Source organism: Rhinolophus hipposideros, assembly GCF_964194185.1.
Source record: "Rhinolophus hipposideros genome assembly, chromosome: 19".
Classification (NCBI taxonomy): Eukaryota; Metazoa; Chordata; class Mammalia; order Chiroptera; family Rhinolophidae; genus Rhinolophus; species Rhinolophus hipposideros.
In genome coordinates this window covers 37,913,330-37,937,850 of record NC_138065.1, presented here as the reverse complement: position 1 = coordinate 37,937,850, position 24,521 = coordinate 37,913,330, and the positions used below count along the sequence as shown (strand labels likewise).

At 40.8% G+C, this 24,521-nt stretch overlaps 1 long non-coding RNA gene across 2 annotated transcripts in view; it reads left to right on the top strand.

Moving 5' to 3' along the window:
• LOC308487519 overlaps nucleotides 1–24,521 on the top strand; it is a 198,075-nt gene that overhangs the window by 86,992 nt on the left and 86,562 nt on the right. For both annotated transcript variants that reach the window (XR_013991714.1, XR_013991715.1), the window contains exons 4-6: nucleotides 6,167–6,244; nucleotides 9,715–9,836; nucleotides 10,390–10,461. This is a non-coding gene — a long non-coding RNA (uncharacterized lncRNA). The remainder of the gene's footprint in view (nucleotides 1–6,166; nucleotides 6,245–9,714; nucleotides 9,837–10,389; nucleotides 10,462–24,521) is intronic.

Sequence of the window (24,521 nt, the reverse complement as noted above, 5' to 3'; positions counted from 1 at the left end):
TTCTTCATCAGCGACAGTCCTATGCTGATGTTTAGGAGGTGCTCATTACACATTGGATGGATGAATGGAAGGATCCATCACAAAGCACCCACTGAGAGCCAGTTTAGGTGAGCTGCTGGGTTGGGTAATTCATGGTAAAGAGTGAATTAAAAAGACGAAACCACAGCTCTCAGAGAACTTCCAGCTTATGGCAGATGATCCCATTTCTGTAACAAATAAAAAGGACACACAGATACTAGCAGTTTTTGTGTGCAAACCATTAGATTTAATTTTTAAAAGTAAGGTTATCACTACATAAAATGAAAGAACCAAAAAAAAAAAAAAAATCAGGGAGAGTAGGCACAGAGATTTTTCTTGGATGTAAAGGCCCCAGGAGAAGCAAATTCCTTTGGTAACAGCCCATTCTCATCTCTTCCTTTTTTAAAGGCTGGTTTTGTTGGATTTTTAAGTGAGAGCCTCAGGATGGAAGGAGAAGCTATCTTCTCAGCACAGAGTTTTCTCCTCCTTTTCCAAAGGGAAGGCAGATTTGGGAAACTGGCACTGCCCCTGCCCAGATGGCAGCCAGCAGCTGGCTCTGGCAAGGGGAACTTCTCACTCTCGGCTGCTGGCTGCCCGGCCCCTCCCGTTTCCCCAGCAATGCTGGGCCGGGCCATTGGAAAGGAGAGAATGTGAAAGCCCTGCCATGCCAGCAGCTCCTCACCACCCTGACCTCGCTGCTGTGGCTCTGGCACCCAGGTCTGCAGCCGGGAGCAGGGAGATCAGACCCAGCAGTGCCAGCCAGTAGCTTCAGCCTCCCTCTTCCTGCCTCAGCTTCTGGCTTGGCTTGCCTGAAACACACAATGGCTCCTGATGTCTACAGGGCTGCAGTGCAAGCAACAAAGGGTGGTGGTGATTTCAGAGAGTGGCCTGGCCAGGCAACCAGAAGCTGATTTGGGAAACAGGGCCTCAGATGAGCAGGCCGGCCTGTGGCTGCCCCATTCCCACACCAGACACTGCCCTGTCTCTCAACAGACCCTACCTGTCCTTATGTTCTTTACCCAGGCACATTTTTCTCCCTCCCTTCTCTTCCTTTTTCTTCCCTTTAGTCTCCCTTCTGTCTGTTTCTTCCTTTCCATTCATTTATTTTCTTTCCTTCCTTCCTTCCTTCCCTTCCTTCCTTCCTTCCTTCCTTCCTTCCTTCCTTCCTTCCTTCCTTCCTTCCTTCCTTCCTTCCTTCTTTCCTTTGCACTTCTATCCCTGCATCCATTCACTTGCTATGGTGGGATGTTGGGTTGGTTCTGTGCTTCATTAAGAGGAAAGGTATCAAGATGGAGAAGAAGCATTCAAAATCTAAGGCAATAATAAAAAAATGAATCCAGTCTTTATATTCCTCCATTCCTTCCTCCCTTCTTTTCTTCTTTCCTTCCTTCCTTTGTTCCTTCGTTCCTTTATTCCTTCCTTCCTCCATCCTGTCTCCCTTCCTTCCTTATTTCCTCCCTTTCTTTCTTCCTTCCCTTCCTTTCTTCTTACAGTGTCTTTCTCCTACTTTCTTGCTTTCTTCTTCCTTCTTTATTTTATTTCCTCAATATCTATTGACTCCACATTCCCTATCAGTCCTTCTACTAGGTTCCGGGAGTGCACAGACATAATAATATTAGGCCCTGTCCCTGAGGAGCTCTCAAATCAGAGAGGATATTTGTGCATGAGATGGGATGAGTCTATGACAATTAATGACAATAGAATGTGTTAATTACTATAAAAGCACAGAAATTACTAGGAAAGCAGAGGAAAAAGCCATTAATTTCTATCTGACCCATTTTGGAGAAAAGTTAGCTGAGGAGCTGCCATTTTTCAATTTAGTTACTCACTCTGCTTCTTATGCTCCTGAGCAAAGGTTTTATGTCTCTAAGGCTGGTTGGAAAAATGAAAGGTTTGCCTTTTGTTTTAATTCCTGCTTATGACTCAGGCCCTGAGGCTTTGAATTTTTATTTATTTTACTCAATTTATTTATTTTATGGATAGTGCTTTTGCTGTCGTATCTAAGAACTTTGTGTCTAACCCAATGTTGCAAAGGCTTTCTCCTATATTTTCTTCTAGAAATTTTATAGTTTTACAATTACATTTACATTTAGGTCTATGATTCCTTTTGAGTTAATTTTTGTATGTAATATGTATTGAGGTTCATTTTTTTGCCTATAGACATCCGGTTATTCCATTACCGTTTGGAAAGGATTATTCCTTCTCTTTTGAATTGTCTTTTCATCTTTGTCAAAAGTAAGTTGACTACATTTGTGTGGGTCTAGTGGTAGACTCCTTGAGAGGAGTATTTTTATGTACAGTGTATTATCTCACACATTTTTTCTCTGTGTCTCTCTCTCAAAAGAAGTGCATTTCTATTGTGTCAATAGCGCCCTATGGGTGAACTAGAGTTACTACTTGACTAGGCAAAAAAAAAAAAAAAAGTTTTTAGCAAATCTCGATTAATTTTGCCAGTGATTTGCAGTGTGACTTCTGTGTTCAGGATTTTTTGATCTTGAAGAAATGCAGGTGAGCTTCAATAAGATGTGTCAAAAAGGTTAATGAGGGTGAAGGGTGGGAGAGGACCTGGGATTTGCCTCATCAGCATCCAGATATTTGTATAATTCCTTCTGTCCCATTTTATAATGAAAATATTTGTGGAGGGGAGGGTGGCCACAGCGATAACTATGAGAATAAGCGTATTGTGAAATTATAGGCACTTTAAAGCAAGGAGGTCTGTTGTCTTTTGTAAAAAAAGAAGCACTTCCTGTTGCCCCCACAGTAGGCAGTAAACAGGTTCTCAGTATCTCTTGTTTACTTTCTGCTGCATCAGGTCAAATACAAGAATTACCCGAGATGATTTCAATGCCTTAGTCCCCGTTACATTCTTTTGGCTCTCCTTTACCAATAGGATTATTCTTTTACAATTTTGGAATGGAAAGCATACAAAATGGTATCTTCATATTTCTTAAATGCTTTCCACCCATGCCACTCATTTCTAATTTTTCATGGCCTTAAACCACCATCTGCTGGAAGGGTGGGAAGGACACTTCCAAGGTTGTCATGTCCTGCCCTCCAGCTTCAGGCCTGGCTGCACTTGGGCCACCAAGTGAGAAACAGTTTTGTCTTTTCTCTGAAAGGTTTTCAGAGCTTAGTTCCCATCCTGGAGGCTTCATCTTTGGGGCAGGCCCAGCTCTTCCCACTGAGGACTATACTCCCGGTTGATGGGCAAGGAGGCAAACACTCTGGCAAATTTGTACCATGATAATCATTTTGTGTCTTTGACCAACTTTGCTTTCTTTTCTTTTATAAATCAGTCAAACATTTCAAGCCCAAACACTGACACTGGGGACAGCTTATGATTAACCTCTCTCTACTCTAAGAAGTAGCCAGCGTCAGTGATTCTTCCTTCTAATATAGCTTAACCAGTTTTTAATACACCAAAAAGACTTTTGCCCATAGCCCTCTGGTCATCTATTTTCCTTAATAGCCTTTTATGAGGGACCTTATCAAAAGCTTGCAAGGAAATCCAAGTAAATTATGTTCCTTGGTTCACCTTTACCTACTATTTCATTAACTTTTTCAAAAACAATATGACATAGTTTTCAACATAATTAAAGGGGTTGGGAAAAAGGGAACTTTAACGACCGCTTGACAGTTTCCGTAGTTGCTTAGGAGAGCTGGGTCACTGCTCATATTCTGGTTGTGCTTAAAGGACACTAATTCATTTCCCAGGCTGTCTGGTGAGGTCAGCCACTAGTTCAAGGTGGAAATGACAAGTTTTTAGGCTTTCAAGTGTACAGGACTCAGCTCTCCAGAGAGCATGAAGGAAGGAAACCACAAGTTTATCCAGGTCTGGCCCAGAGAAAGAGGAAATGATGGGAAGAACCAAGATGAGGGCAGGGGCGGTGTCTCTGCAGAGTGGAGAGCTATCCTGCTACCCTGGGAGCGGCTCAGACTCACCCAAACAACTGTTTTTTCTATGAGAAAAGTGGGGACTGATCATAGAACTGGAGAAAACTTGCAGTGTTCCAGGGGAGATATGGAAGGCCAGAGTGGGTAGAGGCTAGGGGAACAAGAAGGAAAGAATTACAAATTAAATAAGCTCATACAACTAGTAGTAGCAGCATTTAAAAAAAAATGATAATAATCATAATAATTGCAGGTGCATTTGTGGGATGTCTCTTATGTGCAAATGTGTGCTAGGCGTGTGTACATATCTATCTCATTTAAGCTTAATACACTGGGGATATCATTAGGTATCATTATCCTCAATTTATAAATGAGAAAACTCAGGCAGAGAGTTCCAAGGACCTGAAGGTCACACAGCTAATAAATTATCAGATTGGGGAGGCAACTTCCTCCTGTTAGTTCTGATGTCCATGGGTTTTCATGACGCTCGCTAGTCAATTCTTAGCCCATTTAGTACCACATTCTCTCATAAATCAAATATTCTGATAAACTAAATGTAATAAACATTTTAAATATGAATTACCAGGCTGCATAAAATTAGTATCATTACTCAATGGTTAAAAAAAAAAAAAGGCAGACACTATTTAATTTGCATTAACAACTCACAAAAGCATTTAAGGATTACAATCCTCAAAACATCTTGATGAATCTCCATTTTCCCTGATCTGAGAATTGGGAAGTCATACTTGTTTACAAAAGACTCTGGCTGACAAAATGCTAGTAAAATTGGCTTTTAATATAGAAAGGAACTAGTAAGGAAAAACAGAAAGGCTTCCATTTCTTTCTGGCTTACTTCTTGGTTTCCACTGGCTCGATGCCTGTTTTTCCTTATGTCCTCAGAAGTGGGCCATTTTTAGCCTTTTCAGAAAGCCCACCATAATTGTCCTACCAGAGCTTCATGTGCCACAGGATGTGATGTCCGCATATTAGAAAACATTTTTTGTTGTCTTTTGAAGACCTGTGTCTTCTCCCAGGTGCTCCTTTGGGCGACTGTGTCCTAGTGGTCATGACACCTTACCTTCTGGCTCATGCATCCTTCTTGTGAAATATCCAGTGACTAAGGGAGCAAGTAGGTACCTGAAGGCACTTGGGCCAGGCCAGGTAGCCCAGCTAATAGGCTCCCCTCTCCTGATTTGTCAAGACAATGGCCCTTCAGACCAGGAGCATGAGAAGCTGAGGAACCAGAAAAGCAACTTGGGCTTTTCCTCAAAGAATGAATGTGCTAATTGGAGAGAATGCAAATGTGGCGGCCAGAGAGAAAAATCAATCTTTCAATCGAGCATGAAAACTGGGAACTTGGGTGAGACAGAACAAGTCCTCCTATCTTAGGAGGGGAGATAACCTTGGGCTGCTGGTCCTCACTAAGGTCAAATAAAGTCCAAGGCTGACAGTTTTGAAGAAATGTTCCAGTGTTCATTTCTGGAGAACAGGAGGCATCAGCCCTGTGTGTTCACCAGGCGTGCGGTCATTAGGCAGGTCTCTGTGTGACATGCTGGGGAGAGGTGCAGAGACCCTGGGCCATGCAGGAAAGCAGAAAGGGTCGTGCCAAGGCACGCAGCTGCATTGCAATTCCAGCTGTGGCACCGTCTAGCTTTGATGACCTTGGACAAGTAGACTTTGATTTATTAATCAGAATCGCAGTTTCCTCATCTGTAACATAGGAACAATGCCTGACTTATCCGGTAGCTTAAGGACTGTGTAAAATAGTATAGACAAGGTGCCTGAAAACACAGGTGGTTTCTTTTCCATGTATTTCTGACCTGTTATCTTTCTAAATACCAAATATATATATATATATTTATAGCACAAAATACAACTATGTGTACTTTTCCTATATTTTCTGTATTCTCTCCACTGATGGTAAAGAAGTTACATTTTTTAGACAAAAATGTAGTGACAAAATTTTTCTCCCCCAATTGAAATTATGACATGAAAAAAAGTTTTTATAATTTAATAATAGACAAAAAGCCTTACAAAGCTTTAAAATTTAGATGACATCTGTATTTCTAGCCAATCTGCATTCTACCATTTAAAGTGGGGATAGGAGATAGGGCATGGTGGCAAGTGACTGCATCATTAATACAATCTGGAGTTAAAAATCCCATGCACTACACTAAGCTGAGTGAAAAGCACGTAGCGTTCTATATTTTTGATATAATTTCTCATTGTGCTCTGACCCCTTGTCTCTCTCTTATAGGGAAGTGGAGGAGAACTGCATGGAACTTAAACTTGACAAGTCAAGGCAGCCCCTTCTGTAGACAACAGCCTCTTGGAGGTAAATGCCCAGTTTTCCAGGGGTTCTCCTCTTTCTCCCCAGCTATCAGCCAGAGGGCATTTGGGCTTGGGAGGAAGCTTATGTAACCTCGTGGTGGTAGGAGGCAGGAGCTTAGTATCTTACCTCGGATTCCTTGCTGGTCTTTGCTGCAGGATGGTTCTGGTCTATTCCCTGGGTACCCTGAGCTGTGACCACAGAGAAGTGGCTCATTCATCTGGTCTCTTTGGTTTGTGTTTAACCTGCCCATGGTCCTGGCCATTTGCCTCTGGTGGTGAGTCCTTGCACTCTATGACCATCCTATTCCAACTCCAGGTCCCTGCATGTTCCCTGGACACTCAGTATCACTGTATCCTCCCACAGGGGTATATGGAAACTTCTGGATTCCATGTGTACCGAGTACAGGTCTTGGGAAGCCAGAAGCTCTACTTAAGGGCACCAAAACAACTACCATGGCCAGGTTAAACTACCTGGCAATGGTGTCGTATTATTGAGGTTTTAATACAAATGAAGGTTCCTGGAGGGAGGGGGAGTTTGGGCCTGAAATTCTCCTGGTATGTTCGCAGGAAAGCAAGGGCCAAGCTCCACTGCTCTGGGGAATTCCTAGTGTGGGTAACTTAGGAGGTCAGGGACACACATAATTGGCTAGTTTCCTTTATCCTTACTTTTTCCATTTCTTCCACCTCCCAGTTCCAGAACAACTTTCAACTTTCTCTCCAGGCAGGTGAAATGCCCCTTGTATCATATTCGATATTCTCTATACCCGTCAAATTCCATATTGTGACTCCATGTATTGCTTTGCTTATATAAAGGGAGCTTTTGAAATTTAGAAGTTTCTTTTTTTTTTTTTTTGTCAAAGCTTATCTTTCAAGGTTACCATTTTATTAAGCACTCAAAATTTACTAATTTGATAATAAATGTGGAGCAATGATTTCTTTTTTTCCAGTTGGTATTTACCTATCACTTAAAGGCGGAGAAGCATTGATTTAATGGATGGAAACCATAGGAATAATGACTTAAACAAAAAGGCAGGTTATATCACTTGAACTTAAAATATGACATCTGTGAGTTATGGTTTGGAGATTATCCCATTTTAGTTATCTGTGGTCATTCAGCTACTTGAGTTGAAGCCTAGAGATAGCACTGGGGAAGGAAGGCGCTTTGCTGAAGGGCCCAGCAAAGCTATAACCTAGTTACCGGTTTGTGCTGAGGCTGGGAAGGTGGCACTTAGACAATTCTCATGCTGAAACCTCCAAAGGTGGGATTTTCCTGGGCTGTCTTGCTTTTATGGTCACTTTAGTTCATCATTAGACTCATCTACCAATTTCCTTCCGAATGGATTCATATAAGCGCAGTGGAAGAGTTGATTAGCAGTCTTCTGAGTTTCAGAGAAGTTCAAATTACTTGCTCAGGACGTGGAAGACAACTGATGGAAGACCCTAGATCTGTTTTCCCCAAAACCGGTGCTCTTTCCACTGTACTACTACACTAATTACTACTTGTTGTTGAATCAGGTCCTATGTCCCCTTGGGTTGAGGTGTGCCTTTCAAAGGAGAGGGCACTGAGTGACTGATCAGTCTTACTAGAGCACATGGATAATCAGCTGACTTAGACTAAGCCATCCCCATCATGGGACCTGCATGGTCATGATTGTCATTTATGGGCAATTTACACACTCATTTGCCTGTGCTATAAAGACTTGGTTAGAGATGGTTATTTTTCAAAGCCAAAGGTGTGGTAACTTGTTGGATTATTCACCGTGGGACCCTAGAAACCTCTCAGTGTTTCAATCGTATCTTGTTTTTGAAGTGGGAAAAGCCTTACATTTCTCTTAAGTAATTTTAAAGTCCTTTGAATTTGCATGTTTAATATAAAAATAAAACGTCATTATTGTCCAAGCAGCTAGTTAGTGACTGAGAAAAGAAAGACAATCTCTTCTCAGTTTGGTCAGTCATCAGTAAGGAGTCAAGTAAATGACACATTCAGATACAGGATAGAGAGCTATAAACTCATCAATCCCGTTTCCTCTTCCTGAGCAAACATGGACATTTCATTTCCTCCTTGTTAGGTTGGGGTCATGTGACAGAGTTCTGGGCAAAAAATTAGTCCTGCCCCTTAAAAACATCATAAACAATATTTCAGCTTTTTCTGTCCCTTCCACAGTGAGTTAAGGTGACACTGGTTTATGATTTCAGTGTCACAAAATAATGAAAGGAGTTTGGGTTCCTGAGTCACCACTTGGAAGAGAGCCTCCAAGGAGAGTTGCCAAACTTGCGCTGGACAGTGACATGAGGGAGAAGTAAACCTAGGTGTGAGATAACTGAGGTTATTGTTATAGCAGCTGGTATTTATTGCTCTCATACAGAAATTGGTATCATAAGTGGGGTATTGGCATCACCAAATCATATTCTGTGGTTGTTACACTATCCTAAATATATATCATTGCTTTAGTAGTGCAGCCATAGGCAGAAAGGAAACTCATACCAGAAAATGGAAAGATGGAAATTCAGGTTACGCAGTGACAAATCATTGGTATAACTATTGCCTGCTCTTAATTAGGCAGTCATGTGCACAGTTCATATCTTTAGGGGAAATGGCTAGAAACAGGATTTTAGTAGTGTTTTTGGCTGAAGAAGGTATGTAGCACAAGAAAGAGATAACTCAGGAAAGAATTCATGAGTTTGCAAGCAGAAATAAAATAGAACACAGAGCCCAGCAATTTGAGATGTAGGAGTAGAAAAAATAAATTTATTTTAGACGCAGTAAGATGTGGTACCAAAAAAAGGCTTTAAGTGACAAATATCCAGTAAAAGTTCTCAGTGAAATGCAGTCATTTGAGGCAAAAATCAAAGCAGAGGTATGACCTTTCCACCTATTGCTTCTGATACCCTCAGTGTGTTTAGGCAATTGCACTGAGGGAAAGAAAGGTATGGAGGTGAAAAGGTGAACAAAAGGGGTAGATTTGATAACAATGTCTAAAAAATAACTCTGGGTGTGGTTACTGTCACATGGACCTGACTTGAAGAAATATATACCTTCTAAGTTTCTCAGAATCACATTGCCAAAGAAACCAGGGGCTTGGACTTGAAAAATCCTTGCTTGTTCAAGGCTTAAAACAATTCTTGACATCCCAACCCATTCCAGACTGAGCAGAAGCTGAGCTTTTACAGCTGCTCTGCTCTGAAGGAAGAGTGTTCTCCAAACCTACTTCACATGTGGCCAAATTGAAGAATAAGTAAGGGAGTCCTTCCTAGAGCTAACTTCACACACATCCACATGCCCAGATCCAGAGGGGATGGATTTCACAATGCTGACCCTGATAGGCTTCTGCATGACTGTGGATCATGATGCTGTGTGTTGTCTATTATTTTTCCTTGCGAATGGGAATATATTCCTGTCATTTGCCCACTATTATAGATGGACTGTGATGGTGGGGAAGTAGGGTACAGATAATTTGTCTTTTTAATATGTAGGCTACCACACCTAGAGGTACCACATCAGATGGATGGAGAAGATGGTGCATCACCCAGATATTCTGGACATTGACCTGGAAGTGGTGACTGGATGGGACCTTGCATTGTCCTCTTGGGGGGAGGTGAGTCTGCTATGTGAGTGAGAGGAAGAGTAAAATAGATATTGGGTGTCCAGGAGGGCAGACTACAGCAAGAAACTTTTTTTTTTTTTAAGAATAATGCCTTTTTTAAAAAAAATTGTTTTTATTGGGAAATGTTGGGGAATGATGGGTTTTTCCAGGGCCCATCAACTCCAAGTCAAGTTGTCCTTCAATCTAGTTGTGGAGGGCGCAGCTCAGCTCCAAGTCCAGTTGCTGTTTTCAATCTTTAGTTGTAAGGGGCACAGCCCACCATCCCATGTGGGAATTGAACCAGCAACCCTGTTGTTAAGAGCTCGCACTCTAACCAACGGAGCCATCCAGCTGCCCCAGCAAGAAACTTTTAGTGTTTACCATTTTTGCGTCTCTTCTTGGACACACAGGAAGATTACACCTCCTAGGCCTCTCTGCAGTTAGATGAGCCATGTGATCCTGAGCTCTGGCCAATGGAGCATGAGTAGAAGTGATGACTGTTACTTTGAAGCCAAATGTATTAAACCTGGTATGTCTTCTCTACATTTTTCTGCCATCTGAATAGCTGGAAGCAAAGGACTCCAAGATGGATGAGCCACACGATGGAAGGAGCCCAACCTACACCAGATGTCCATGAGTAAGTAATAGCCTTCAATTGGGTTATAGCACTTATATTTGGAAATTGTATTTTATAGCAGCCTGCGTTGATGACCGTGATTACTATACTATTCTAAACTGAAAACTAGTTCTAGAGGCTGGAAAGGCCCCTTATTTCTCTTGAAAGGAGTGAACGCATCCTCCTAGCCCATCATCATCATCATCATCACCGTCATCTTAATCACATTTGGTTCAAAAAATACTTTTTGAATATCTGTAACTTGTCAAGCACTGTGGCAAAGATTGTAATGCAGAAAGGAATAAGCCACTGTTCCTGGCCTTGTCCATCATCGGGTGGGAGAAACATGCAGATCAACAAATAATAGCATTATGAATTATATCCTAATTGTAACACCATTAACATGTGACACAGTTCGTTCTGTCTGAAGTTCAGGGGCAGGGGGCAGTGAGAGGTACAGATCTTACAGAGGAGGTTACCTATGTATCAGGTTCTGAAGGATGAAGGGGGATTGTCTAGGCAAATAGGGCAGGAAAAAGGCATTCTCAGTAGAGGAAACAATTAGTGTGAAAGCATACAGATATGAAAGTCAGGAAAATGAAATTGATTTCTACAGTTGGAGATGAAAACCATATTTATCACTCTCATCATTAGCATCAATTTTATCATCTTCTCATCAAAATTACTTATTCATTTCCATACAGAGTGACCACATGGATTTCCTCACTGTTCTTCAGAGGCTCTCAGTCCAGGGAAACGTAGGTAGCTGATTAAGTACTGATCAGGTGAATTAAGCTCTGAAAAATCACTGTGATATGGGCCAAGTCACTTGACTTTCTTTATCTTACTAGCACTGTTGTACTGAAGAAAGAACTCACATTTATCCTTTCTGACTTATAGAATTGTTATGCAAATCCAGTAAGTAAAACATGTGAACCTTGATTTGAAAAAATATATAAATAACATAACACATACGTTTATATTTTTAAAAGACAGTCGATGAGGGAGGATCGGGGTGGTATGGGTCAGAGCCACGGCAGTTTGTATGCCATCACACGAAAGGGCACATTTTACTTCTTTCTGGAGGTAGTTGATTGGCATCCTCAAACAGATTCTACCTGTGGGCTGCTGTACAGCTGAGGTACAACTGGAGGGAGAGCCACTCTTGGGGGATGGGGCACACTGGCATCAAGAGATCCATGTGTCAGATTGGACCTGGTGGGGTGTTTACTCCTTGTACATGAAGGCAATACAGCCAGAGCAGGATCAGGGTTTAAGAGGGAAATAAACATTTGAGTCAGAGGGTGGCTGGTTTGGGGGGCATGGGGGTAAGGCTTTGGGGGGTAAGGGGTATGTGGGCGAAGCGGGAAATGAATCACCAGATTTGAAGTCAAGAGGGTGAGGAACAAGTCAGGATGTAGAATATAAGTGAATTGGGACTAGAGGTTCAGAACTAAAGTTTCAAACATGAAGGCATTGAAAACCCACCTTTTACTGTGGTCCCTTTTCTATGGCCTGGATAGCACATTTTTCTGGGACCACACAGTTTTCTATGGCATGACAAAGAGATATAAACCTCAATCCTTAAATTGGTCATCATTGTGCAGGTCTTGGGACTTGAGAGCTCGAAGTGAAGTAAATACTCGGTCAGTTGTTCCCTGCCACCTACCTTCGTCCGCATTTCTAGGTGTGGAGCACACTTGAAGCTTCAGCGTGGCCATAACTCTTGATCTATCAGTGGCATCCAAGGAAACCACACAGTGTGCATGGGGATGCCATCGGCCCCCATGATTGGGAATAAGTCCTCAAAATACCCTATTTTCTCTTGGTGGTCCATTGTAGACCTGTGATCCATGCATCTCTCTAAAACCCTCTTGAGCCTATTTAGTTGTTCGTAATCCATAACCTTGCAAGCACACAAGTCCCACATCGTCAGCTACTTTGTAAAGTAGCACTTCCATGTCTTTGAGACCTGAAACCTACTTCAGCAAAGCAGGAATGCTGCTAGTATTTTGAGATCGGTAAACCATTTCATTTTTCCATTGAGATCTTAAAGATTGTGAGGTTTAGAGATTTATCTTTGTAATCTAGGCCTATGTGACAGTACTTAACTAAAAGTCTTGAGTGATGCATCTGAGAAGCTCAGGCCAAACAAAACCCAGCCTAGAGACTTGGATGACATTGCAGCCCGTCCAACCCATCGATAAATCCTTGAAGCTTTAACCCTGCCCTCCTCCTCCCCCCAATTTACAATTCCCTCTCTTTGAGAAGGATGGTGGAATTACTTTGCACTGAAATTAATGGTATACAGAGCTACCTTCTCATCTGACTAATGCTAATTCATCTCCATCCCTGGCCATTCGCTACCTATTAGAAATATCCTGACAGCCCGCATCTCATTACCATTGCAGCAGGTCCAGCTCCCAAGAATAACCTTCTAAGGAGGATGAAATGTATGCCAGTACATCTAATACCAGGACATTCACATTCATATTTTTAGCAGCATATATCAGTTAGCCCAACCTTTAGTGTACTGTATGTACTTTTAATAATCTCCATAAAAGCCTGAATTTCCAATCCCTAGGCTCAAGCTGACAGTGTAAATAAAATCACCCAAATCCACAGGGTAAGGAAAATGAAAATGACAAGGATTAAAATTTGGTCAAACCTCTTTCTTTTTAAAAATTCTGCTTCTCTTCCAATTGGATCACGACCCTCTGTGTGCTCAGCTTAAGACCAGACGGTATGCTTTCACTTTTATTCCTCTCTGCAGCAGGCTTACAGTATTTAGTGAGAGTCTGTAAAGAATGTGTGCTGGGTAGAGAGTTAATACCATAATCCCCCATCGTTGGGGTCAAATGCTGAATAGAGCAAAAGAATTAGAAAACATGTTACATACAATGGCAGGAGAAAATGCATCAGCATGCTGCTCTGTGCACACTCGCATTCATCACCCACAAGCAATGGCCATGAGGTAAGAGAGGGTATAAAAAAATGTGTACTTGAAGTCTAGTGTGTGCACAGAGGCAGTGATGGAAGTCTTGAGCACGAGTCTTAATACCCATATACTCTGGGAGTTATTTGTCACCATTTTTAATTGCTTCGTTCCAAGTACCTGCTTGGATTTAGTTCCTAAGTAACACATTTAGCCACTAAATTGTTTCACAGGGTTGAACCTTGAGCTATCTCTTTTCACTCTTCAGCAGTGGGTGTGAATATTGTTCTCAAAGTGCTGTAATACATCTGCCTCTGGAGAATTCTCTTAACGAACAAGTAGAAATTTGAGGCACCGCCGGCAAAAAGGGTTGAACAGCCACCTTCCATTGTATCTTGAGAAAGTCAGCCGAACTCCCCTGGAGTAAGATTACAGGCAAATAAATAACTTTGTGTGGAAATTCTATAAAAAGGTGTGTGTGTGTGTGTGTGTGTGTGTGTGTGTAAATGGTTTGACTATAAAATGACAAGCTGAATCTATTTATTTTTATTTAATTTTTTTTATTCATTAACATTTGATTTTATTTTTCTATTTTTAAAACAATTTTATTCCCAGCCCCTAACCCTTCCCCTTTGGCAATCATCAGCTTGTTCTCTATATCTGTGTGTCTGTTTCTATTTTGTTTTGTTTATTCTTTTGCTTTGTTATTTTAAAATTCTACATAGAAGTGAAATCATATGGTATTTGTCTTTCTCTGCCTTATTTCACTTAGCATAATGACCTCTAGATCCATCCATGATGTCTGAAACAGCAAGATTTCATTCTTTTTTATTGCTGAATAATATTCCATTGCATAAATTTATTTTAAACAATATCCTTCAGAGTAGTAACTATGGTAGATTAGCATTTAAATTTTTCTATTTATTTTAAATTTGTAGCAAAATTCCCTGCTTGATGTGGGGTTCTATAGTTTTGACAAATGCAGAGTTGTGTAAGCACTACCACAATCAAGATATAGAACAATTCCAGCACCCTCAATGATCCCTTTTGCTGTGTCTTTATAGTCAAACCTTTCACCCTAAATCCTGAACATCTTAAATCTTTCTGGATATGATTTTACATATGTATGGCTTGCACAATTATCAGAATGATGACTTGAAATCATATTTTATTTGTATATATAACAGCAAAATAACAAAACAACATTATCTGTACATTTTATACAAGGTTTTATATATACATATACTTTTATATGCATAGATAACTAGAGAGCCAGCTTTCTCTGGTCATAAAAGAATTATTTATTGCTCAATAAATTCAGTGAGTGCAGGCACAGTAATCTAACCCGCTGTTGTATCAACGTGAACAAAGTGCTTATTGAATGTGTATTGAATTAAATATTGACCCACAAATAGAGAAATGATTTTTTTTATGGATTTATGAATATTGACCCACAAATAGAGAAACGATTTTTTTTAATGAATTTATTGGGGTGACAATTGTTAATGAAATTACATAGATGTCAGGTGTACAATTCTGTATTACATCATCTATTCATCTGTGTTCACCACCCAGTCAGTTCTCCTTCCATCACCATATATTTGATTCCCCTTTACCCTCCTCTCCCACCCCCAACCCCCTTACCCTCTGGTAACCACTAAACTATTGTCTGTGTCTATGAGTTTTTGTTTCTCATTTGTTTGTCTTGTTCTTTTGTTGTTTTTGGTTTATATACCACATATCAGTGAAATCATAGGGTTCTCTGCTTTTTCTGTCTGACTTATTTCACTTAGCATCATACTCTCAAGATCCATCCATGTTGTCACAAATGTACCTATATCATCCTTTCTTACCACCGAATAGTATTCCATTGTGTATATATACCACAACTTCTTTATCCATTCATCTATCGAAGGACATTTTGGTTGTTTCCATGTCTTGGCCACCGTAAACAAAGCTGCAATGAACATTGGAGCACACGTGTCTTTATGTATAAATGATTTTAAATTCTTTGGGTAGATACCCAGGAGAGGGATTGCTGGGTCATATGGTAATTCTATTCATAATTTGTTGAGGAACCTCCACACTGCCTTCCATTGCGGCTGCACCAGTCTGCATTCCCACTAACAGTGTATGAGGGTTCCTTTTTCTCCACAGCCTCTCCAACACTTGTTACTGTTTGTCTTGTTGATGATAGCCGTTCTGACTGGGGTGAGGTGATATCTCATTGTGGTTTTTATTTGCATTTATCTGATGATTAGTGATGTTGAGCATTTTTTCATATGTCTATTTGCCATTTGTAAGTCCTTTTTGGAGAAATGTCTCTTCAGGTCCTCTGCCCATTTTTCAATTGGGTTGTTTGTTTTTTTGTTGTTGAGTTGTGTGAATTCTTTCGGTATTTTGGATATTAGCCCCTTATTAGAAGCACTGTTTGCAAAAATCTTCTCCCATTCAGTTGGTTGCCTCTTTATTTTGTCGATGGTTTCTTTTGCTGTGCAGAAGCTTTTAAGTTTCATATAGTCCCATTCATTTATTTTAGCTTTTACTTCCCTTGCCTTTGGAGTCAAATTCATAAAACGTTCTTTGAACCCAAGGTCCATAAGTTTAGTACCTATGTTTTCTTCTATGTAGTTTACTGTGTCAGGTCTTATGCTTAAGTCTTTGATCCATTTTGAATTAATTTTGGTACATGGTGACAGATAGCAGTCCAGTTTCATTCTTTTGCACGTGGCTATCCAATTCTCCCAGCACCATTTATTGAAGAGGCTGTCTTTCCTCCATTGTATGTTTTTAGCTTCTTTGTCAGAGAAATGATTTTAAGTCAAAATTTTAAAAGCTCATGACAACTATAACTAGAGATGTGACACTCCCAATGTTGTAATTGTACCTTAAAGTAGCCAAGAAAGAGAGGTGAGGTAATAAGGAGGAGAAAAGATACATATGCACAAGTATGTGAGATTACATCACTAATTCCTTAGCCCACTGGATTAGTGGTAGAAATTGACTTGTTTTTGCACATGACCAATGCTCTGTATGTATATGACTAAATGACTGAAAGCTAAGGGCCTTAAAGAGAAAACTATTAGGAAAATTATTAATTAGTGTTTATAATTATGTTCATGAGGAGTTTTTAAATTTAAATAAGACACCAGAATTTATATGAAAATGTTGAGTAAAGTTGTATTCTAAGCAGGAAGTACAAGACATGTTATGAGTAATTCAGCATATCATCTCTTTCCTACAGGGCATATTGACTAAATTACTAAAGAAATCTTATTTCAAGCAAATAAATCATTATTGTTTAAAACAAATATTACTATGTTCTTAATTGCACACATGATCTTATCTACATTTCTGTTAACCCAAGGTCAACTCCTCAGTCTCCTTTATTGGCTACTGTTCCTCTACCTGATATTCCTTTCTTCATACTTCACTCATTTTCATGGAAGATCATTTATACCCAATTAGATAGACTCCCAATCTACATCTCCAACCCAGGTTTCCCTCATGATTAGAGAAACATATTTCCAGCTTCCTACTCGATGTCTCCCCCTGGATATTCCACAAGTCCAAACTTAAATGATCTAAAATGGAGCTCAATATCTGTCAAACCAAATGGAACCCTAGAATTTCCCCTATGCTTATAGTTCTATTAGCTCATATCTCACTTCCTGTTTCTTTTAGTGGAGTGACAGCAATGAACATGTGTCTCTTCCCTCGTGCCTGGCACAGTGCCTGGCATCTGGTAGGCATTTATTAATATTTGTGGAAGAAATTAGTGCATGTGACTCTCATATGCATATAAACGGGTTTATTTCTACACCAAGCCCCAATGTTTATGAATGGTTTTTTAAATGGGTGAGTAGTTCTGATATATAAATATAAGCCTTCATTCCCACACCAACCACCAACTACCACATCTACATAATGTCTGGAGATCAAATAATTTCTGCTTTAGGTAGCAGGGAAACTAATTCCCCCATTTCAGTTTTTTCTATTATTTTTTTCTCGTGTGAAATCATTTCTTTTTTTTTGTTCAACATTATAACATAAGCATTTTTCTATGTCTTCAAAAGTCCCAGATATGATTTCCACCCATTAAATAACACTGTCTCAGAAAGAAGTCCTTGCTTTACATCAAAAGTTCAGTTTGAAACATCAGAAGGACCGCATATAGCACCTACTCCTAGTCAGCAGTCTATACACTATAGCAATACTTCTTCTCAAAGTGTGGTCCCTGGGTCAGCAGCAGCACTGGTGTGCAGGAACTTGTTAGAAATGACAATCCTTGGGCTCCAGCCCACACCTTCTGAATCAGAAACTCTGGTGTGGGGTCCAACAATCTATGCTTTAACAAGCTCCCCAGGTGATTTCAATACACAAAAAGTATGAGAACCGCTGTCATACATTTTCCAGTGAAAGGTCTACCTGCTGTATGGAATCTTCCTGAACGCACTCTTTTTCTACCCACCCTAGGTTAGGTCCCTCATCAGTTCCACATCATAGTCATATTAAGAAAAGCCTTCTGCATTTGACATAGACATCTTAGATAGAACAGGGCCTGGTTTCTTGATGTACATAAACAATAAATATACGTATCGTATGAACAGTAGATTTTAACTTAGTTTTAGCAACAGAAATTTTCTTCAAATGAAATATGCAGAAGGCAGAAGTCCTGCATGTGCACACTCATGTGCATGCAAGACAGAGAGAGAGAGAAGAGAGAGAGAGAGAGAGAGAGAGAGAGAGAGAGAGAGAGAGAGAGAGAGACTGGAGAGGCCGTTGGGAAATTTATTTAGCACCTCTGAGCCACATTTTTCTTATCTGAAAATGATAACTAATCTGTAATTTCCCTTCCAGTTGGAAGTTTGTTTTCTTTTTTATTGTTTAGCTTCTGATAGACAGAGATCTGGGCTGATCTGAAAGTTCTCCCTTCCTTGGAGACACAGGAAGAAATGTTGGCTTTGCCATTTGCTGGTGCTCTGTCTTCTCCTTCAGTATTGACTTAGAAGCATTAATGAATAAACAAGACCAGGCTGCCGTCATTCTGAGTGCCAATAAAGAGAAGGAACTCTTCCACTAGAGTCACATGAACATCGAACAGATTTTCAACCCCAGCATTTGACTGGGAATGTGGGCTGATGATGTGGAGATATGTGAAAAATTTTAAGATGTAGCAAAACATAGTTGTATTGGGCTTTTCTGTTGCCTCCTCCCCACTTTCTCCTCCCCTCCCGTCCCCTCCTCTCCGCCTCTTCCTTTCCCACCTTCTCTTATCCTCCTCTTCCTCAGAGAGCTTGCAAAGCACTGGCCTATAGTCACTCTCCCCATATCACATAATCTGACTCTCTCTGTGTGCATGATACTCACAAGGCCAAAATCTATAATGGGCAACCCCAGGTTCCCCTGAGTATCATGAATGTTATTTTCACACTCCCTCCTGCAGTGATCTCTGTACTTTCACGTTCTCTTCTCTCTGACCCTCCTCTTGCTCTCTCCTGCTTCCTCTCTTTCTGTTTCCAGTTCCCCTGTCTTACAGACAACTCTCAGCCTCCTGGTGGCTATCAGAGTTAAGGTGGGAGATGAGCCCGGGGTTGGAACTACGGTATCCCATTGCTATAGACTGAACGTTTGTATCCCCGCAAAATTCTTATGTTAAAACCTAATGTCCAACGTGATGGCGTTTGGAGGTGAGGCCTTTGGGAGGTGATTACTCATGTGGGTGGAGCCCTCATGAATGGGATTAGTGCCCTTGTGAAGGAGACTCCAGAGAGATCCCTTCTGCCATGTATGGACACAATGAGAAGGTGTCCATCTATGAACCAGGAAGCCAGCTCTCCGGCTGATTTTGGCACCAGACACCAAATCTGTCAGTGCTTTGATCTTGGACTTCCAGCCTCCAGAATTGTGAGAAATGAATTTCTGTTGTTTATAAGCCATCCAGTCTATGGTATTTTGTAGCCAGAACAGACTAAAACACCTATATTATATAATGTGTGTGTGTGTGGGGGGGTAGTAGATCAATGGGGTAAGGTGGGCGTGATCTTGTTCTCGTGTAACTTTGCTCCATGTTAAGTTTCCTATGACACCGTCTGGAAAGAAGGTCATTCTGGCATTGGCTTAGCAAAAGGGAAGGGACTAATTCGCTGAGATTCAGAGAACTTGCTCTATTAGTCATTACCTGGTGTGCCAGAGGTATTGACAGAAATACCAGATGCACTTTAAATAAATTTGTGGACCCCAAATGGTCTGACAGGATAAGCGTATTGATAAAAATCTACGTTTAGCTTACATTTTACATTAGATTATACTACTTATACACATACAATTATTTTTAATGGGATTTTTAAAAAGTAACATATATACGGAGGGTGCCAAAAAAACCCATATTCATTTTAAGAAAGGAAAACTGCATTAAAGGTGTATCTATATCAAATACTTGATATAGATACCGATAACAAAAGATGAATACAAGTCACGTTTGATTTCTGCAATTACAAGAGGTGCTCAAAGTGGTTACCATTAGCGTCCAGATACTTCTGATTGTGGCGAACTACTGTTTGAGCAACGTTGACCAAAGTGTCCACTTGTCTACATTTTTTTTGGCAGATATATATCTGTGTTTTTGTTTGTTTTGATCATATGGAAAACTAAAGTACTAGACTGCTTGGTTTAGACAGCTGGCAGCCTCTTCCATCCCCTTTTCCTCTCTCTCCTGTATTTTTAGCGGACACCACACTTTAGTCCCCTTTCCTTCCGCATGTCAATGGGTGGAAATCTCATCTGCCTTTTGCCTTTGTGTTCCCCTTTCATCCCTTGGTCTGCTTCTCTTTTTCTCTTAGCCAAGCTCATTGAGATAAGAATTAGCACTTAGGGTCTATAATGGTGTCCCTGCTTTCTTCCTTATGATTACTCAGGAGCTTCCACTGGCTCTGGCTTCTACTGCCCCTCTGTCCCAGGAGCCCCACTCGAATGAAACTGGTCTTGCTAAGTCACCCATCTCAGTCGTTATTACATTTGACCTCCCTAAGAAAAACTGATCATTTCCTTCATGAGTCTCTTCCCTCCTTCAGAGTCCGGTACCCGACTCTCTCCTAGTTTGCCTTATAGTTCATTAATTCATTCTTCCCAGACTTTTCTAGTCCTCCAAATGTAAGTCCTTTACAAGAGGTTCTGATTTTGCCCTCTGTTTTTCTATGTTATTTACTCCTCCTGGGCATAAACATCCATACCTAAATTCCACCCTCACCTACGTGCTGACAGTTTCCAAACCTAGACCTTCAGCCAGACTTACCTCTCATGGGCATCAGACATATTTATTTTAGGATGTCTCCATGGATAGGTATCTCAAAATTAGGTCTGTTAACAAATTAAAATTATTACTTTACCTTTTAAACTCTGCTCCACTTGATTGGTGACTGTTGTCATCCAGCCACCCAAGTGAGAAACCCAGATACATCCTAGACTTTACTCAGTTAATCATATCCTCCTAACGCTACATTTGATATTGCTCTCCAGTCTCTCCACTGACGGTCATCACTGCTGCCTATGTTTTAGTTTAGGTTGTACTCACTTTTCATCTATGCAGGTGCTTTCGGGGCTCCCTGCCTTCAGTCACCCATACCTCCAAATCACCTTCAACCTCATTCTCTAGGGGATCTTTCTAGAACAGTGTTGTCCAGTATAGTAGCCACTACCCACATATAGCTATTGAAGTTTAAATTAATTAAAATTAAATAAAATTTAAAATTCAGTTCCTCAGTCACCCTAACCATATGTTAAGTACTCAATAGCCCATGTGTTAGTTACCTCTACTCAACAGTGCAGATGGAGGGAGTTTTTATCCATCATTGCATAAGGTTCTATTGGCTAGTGTTCTAGAACATAATCATGCTATACGCTTGCTTGCTTCCCTAATGATTCCCCCACGTACTGCCAATTAAACTCCAAATTCCTTAGCTTGACATGGAAGATCCTGCCTCCATTCCACTCTCTTTTCATTGTTCCTTCCACTTGAACCTTGTGTTTCAGTCATGTCAACCTACTGCCCCAGGTCCCCATGCCTCTGTGCTTTGGGTTATGTGTTTCATTTCCTCCACTTAGAAGAACTGCCACCCTTTGTCCCTTTAGAATGCCTGTACGGTTTTCAAACTCAGTAAAGTCAAGCATCATTCCCTCTGGAAAGCTTTTCCTTGCTTTTCTAGGCAGCATTTAGAGTCAGATTTGGTTTTTTTTTTGTGTGTGTGTGTGTGTTTTTAATAATTTCCCCTGGCAGCTTATACTGCTGTGACACTCATTAAAAAAAAAAAATCTATTGATTCACTGTGGAAGGCTGAATAATAACCCCCTACCACCCCCAGACATCTGTGTACTCATCTCCAAAACTTGTGAATATGTTACCTTACATGGAAAAGAAACTTCGCATATGTGATTGAGTTAGATTTTGAAATGGGGAGATTATCTTAAATTTTCCAGGTGGGACCAACAATATAATCACAAAGGTCCTTATAAGAGGGATGTAGGAGTGTCAAAGTCAGATAAATAGAGAGAATAAGGATATGGGACAATGGAAGGAGAGTTTGGAGTGATGTGCTTTGAAGATTGAGGAAAGGGTCACAGCCAAGGAATACAGGTGGCCTCTAGAAGCTGGAAGAGACAAGGAAACAGATTCTTTCCTGGTACCTTGAGAAGGAATACAGCCCTGCTGACCAATTTTGGACTTCTGGTTTCCAGAGCTATAATATAATAACTTGTGTTGTTTTAAACCACTAAGTTTGTGGTAATTTGGTACAGCAGCCATAGGAAACAAATACATTTACTCTTTCATCAAGCCATCCATTCATTTGTGGCACATATCAGTTGATGTAAATGTACTGAGTACATGCTTTGTACCAGACTTAGTATTATATGCTAAGAATACAAAAATGAATGAGACCTAATTATTGTTGGGAGAGGTATGATAAAGGAAAGAAAGAAAGCAAGAGTCCAGGAAACTTGGAATTGTAAAGGTACTGAGGGGCCTTATGCTGCTGTCTGAAGTTGAGGCTGTTTTTTGTAGATAATGTGGCGCCATCGGAGGTCTTTGTATTATTAATTCATAACCAGATCTTTGGCTGCCCTAGTGTAGAAATGGATTGATGCTGGAGGCAGGGAGACACATCAGGCTGCTGCATTTTTAGGGGGTGAGAAGTGATGAGGGCCAGAACCATGGGAGGAGAGTAAGGAGGTAGGTCTGGTAATGTTGGGGTGATATTTCAGAGGTAGAATTGATGGGATTTTGTGATCAAAATTTTGTGTTAGATACCGTGCATGTGAGGGCAGAATCCAACATGACTCTGCTCCAAGATGACTCTGAGAACGGATGACTCTAAGCTCAGTGCCTGGCACACAGTGGATAAGAAACAATTGTCTTGAATTGAATTGTGTGGCAAGAAGACAATGGAGTAGATCATCACTGGGAGAGAAAGATGATGCCAGTGAATCTGAATAGTGGAGGAAAATAAATAGAAGAATAAGAGTGTGTGTGTCTGAGAGAGAGAGCAGGGTGCTGAGAAAAGAGGATGTGAAACATGTGCCCTGTTACCCTGTATGATTTTTTCTGCTCATTTTAAGCTTTTGCTCTTTGAGCTTGAGCCACATTCAGAGAACGAATTTAGAAAACTGTATAACCACCTCGAAGATGCTAGGTTTCTCTCCATGGCAAGTTTAGCTACTGTTTTGATCTGAAACAGTTTGGAGTGAGGTGACAAGGAGGGAGAACAGTTTGGAGGGAGAACAAGTGGTTTGGGTTGATTTTGGGTTCGTTGGCTGGGTCATTCTGGAATGAGGGGAGTGCCTCTCTTTTCTCCCTCTACCCAGCCACCTCTGCTGTGGGTTCACCCGATGTCTAAATCTGGGCATAGAATGTGCTCTGGTACTGTGTGGGTTATGGAGGCCTCCCTTTGCCCAACACCCTCAGCAATAGCCACATGCGGGTGAATGTTTGCTGTAGTGGAAGGACCCCTAGGATCTCTGCTCCTCAAAGTGGGATCCTGGTTCTACACACCTATGAGAAAATGTATGCACAGTTAGTTAGCAAAGGCCCTGAAGCCCTTGTTTCCCACCAACCTTGCTCCTGAGGCATATTAACTGTGTTCCCAGGACAGCAGAACAGGGTCCATGGCAGGTGGACACATCTCTTCTTGGATGTGTGTTTACACAGCACATCTTTCAACAACTGTTAATTGTGACTTTGTAGACTGAGTGAGGTAAGGGGAAAAGTTTTAGGGTCTAACGAGTTTGGGAAATTCTGGGTTAAACAAATGTATTTAAATCTTAGGGCTTCCCAGAAAATTTACCCTACAGATATGCCCTGTGGATGCCTGAGAGAGGGGTCGAGTTTCCTGAACATATTTGACTCCAGAGCACTATAAGCATTGTGTGGAAAAGCATTCCAGGCACCAGCGTCCGGACAGTGTTGTCCTACTGAAGGAGGGGGTATCCAGGGTGTTCTTATACGCCTGGCATACTCAGCAGGAGGCCATAATGAGGACATTTAGCCATCATCCATCTTCACAACGTCTCCAACGGGCATGAATCACTAAAGAGAGACTGAAATGGTAATGGGACCAATCTTTTTGTTCTGACACTTTCAGTTTGAATTTGAACTCATTTTGCTGATGAGCCAGGATACAGTTATAAATCAGGGCCACTTCTATTATCATTCCATATCTTATCACATTTGAAGTTTCATTTTCTCCCCCTCACCCCCTACATAGCTTCTTATAATAAAACAATTCATTTTGGTTTCCTTCTTTAAAATTGTTTTAAGAATACTGTCAAAACACTAGGTCATTTTCTTTAGATACTGGAGCATAATACTATCGTATCCGGATATGTATTCTGTGTCTCTTAATCCCCTGTGAATACAAATACACAGTATTTTACAGTTTGCAGGGATCGTTCTTGTCTATAATCTTATTTGATCCTCAAGACAGCATTAGAAAGATGAGATGATGAAAACCCATTGTCTTAGTCTGTTTAGGCTGTTATAACAAAGTCCCACAGACTGAGTGCCTTATAAACAGCAGATATTTATTGCTCAAAGGTCTGGAGGCTAGAAGTCCTGGATCAGGGTGCCAGCCTGGTAAAGTTCTGGTGAGGACCT